This window comes from Macrobrachium rosenbergii, chromosome 35, assembly GCF_040412425.1.
Source record: "Macrobrachium rosenbergii isolate ZJJX-2024 chromosome 35, ASM4041242v1, whole genome shotgun sequence".
Lineage (NCBI taxonomy): Eukaryota > Metazoa > Arthropoda > Malacostraca > Decapoda > Palaemonidae > Macrobrachium > Macrobrachium rosenbergii.
In genome coordinates this window covers 1,518,504-1,520,521 of record NC_089775.1, presented here as the reverse complement: position 1 = coordinate 1,520,521, position 2,018 = coordinate 1,518,504, and the positions used below count along the sequence as shown (strand labels likewise).

Sequence of the window (2,018 nt, the reverse complement as noted above, 5' to 3'; positions counted from 1 at the left end):
TAAAAATTTGAAAAAATATCTACCTCTGACAAAAAGACAAAAGTGGCCTTGGAAAAATGTAGCAAAATCTTCAATTTTTATTTCTCAAGATAATTTAGCTGTCAAAACATTGCATATCCGGCGCACCATTATGGACGCTAGTTATTTACTGACATATATATTTATTTTATTTATAAAAAAATATGAAGAATGAAATGTAGAATCGTGAAGAACAGAACTTAAGAATATTGAAATTCTGACTTGTAAAATATAAAGACTATGACCTGTAAATATGAAGAATATGACCTGTAAAAAATTAAGAATATGATTTAAAATATGAAAAATATGACCTGTAAAAAATTAAGAATATAACCTTTAAAATATGAAGAATACGACCTTTAAAATATGAAGAATATGACCTGTAAAATATCAAGAATTAGTTATATAACATCAAGGATATAACCCATAAAACATGAATATATCTATACAACATCAAGTATATAACCTATAAAACATCAAGAATATGGCTATATAAAGACTATAACCTATAAAATGTCAAGAATATAGCTATAAACTATCAAGAATATAGCCTATAAAACAGCCCTTAAACCCTTCCACCAAAAATCAACGATACCACCTCATCGAACTTCGTTACAAATCTCGCACCATCACCATCACCAAATTTTCGAAACTGGCCCCAAAAAACGCAACGAGCCGCAGCAACAAGCCTTAGGAATCCCAGCCCTGAGCCAAGGTCGCGCAGAACTATCCAGTCCACCTTTTACAAGCATATTAAACGCGAGTTTTTTTTTTTTGGAGGGGTTGCTATGGCGGTCTGGGCGACTGCTGGCTAGTCTACTAAGCTGATTTTATGCGGCTTTGTGGCCTGAGAGTTACGGCCATGTCGGACAAGAGTTGGGGATATCTATGTGGCTTTGATATCGCCTGACATTTGAAAAGTGTTGAAATGTTTAAGTCTGATTGTATTGTTTCTCAGGTTCTGAAGCTAAAATGGTGATAGTTTTAAGTATAATTCATCATCAGTTTCAAACTTCTGCAAGATTTGAACTTTCATTGAGGCTAATAGCTTCCCCAGTTCAGTTCAAATCCTCTTCAAACGCTAATTGAGTGACTGCTAGTTAAGAATGTACAACGCAATTGGTCAATTACCACCCCCTGGGCCATCTCAGGCTTCGTTGTGGCCCATGGCCCTTAAGGTCTGTTGATGCAATGGATTGGCTTATGACTGACCGAGTTCAGAGAGTATTCGATTTTGAAAAACTGATAAAATTAAGATATTCTTGATCTGATTCGTGTACACAAGACAGCCACTTCTATGAAATATAAATTTCATTTCTTTGTCTGGTGGTGGCCTGCCCTGTAGCGTTGCCAGACGCATGATTATGGTTAACTTTAACCTTTAATAAAATAAAAGCTACCGAGGCTAAAGGACTGTAATTTGGCATGTTTGATGACTGGATGGTGGATGAACAACATGCCAATTTGCAGCCCTCTAGCCTCAGTAGTTTTTAAGAAAATTGAGGATGGACAAAGATCGTTAGATATATAGAAGCAGGAAGTAAGTTCCAAAGTCTGGACGTGGTAAGAAACACAGGAGGATTACTTGTTCCCACAATAAATACGAGAAGAGGTAGCCTTGAAGGTTCTACGTAATGTACGAGAGATTAGCAAAGTTGAATCAAACCAGATTTTAGTAAAAAAGTCCACCCTTCTTGCAAAGACACCATACCTTCGTGTATTCTAAAAACCACTATACCATTTTAATTTAGCTTTAACTTCAAGCAAACATTTATGTAATTATTGTAATTAATGTAATATTGGACTGTAATACACATTGAAATATACCAAGCTATGTATCTTTATTGGTTGGTTGTACAAATAGTAATGGCCCACTTCGAGACTATTACAGATCCTATTGGACAGTTAATTACACCTGCTTGTAGTTCCCTGTAGCCTTTACTGAGAAAACTCAGTAACTACCAATTCACGGCACAGGGCAAACAAGTGGTCCAGTGGTT

The 2,018-nt window shown here is 35.8% G+C and overlaps 1 long non-coding RNA gene across 1 annotated transcript in view; it reads right to left on the bottom strand.

Moving 5' to 3' along the window:
• Positions 1–1,844: 1,844 nt before the first annotated feature.
• LOC136856218 (uncharacterized) overlaps positions 1,845–2,018 on the bottom strand; it is a 1,114-nt gene continuing 940 nt past the window's right edge. Inside the window, exon 3 of the long non-coding RNA XR_010858281.1 lies at positions 1,845–2,018. This exon is cut by the window's right edge and continues 69 nt beyond it. This is a non-coding gene — a long non-coding RNA (uncharacterized lncRNA).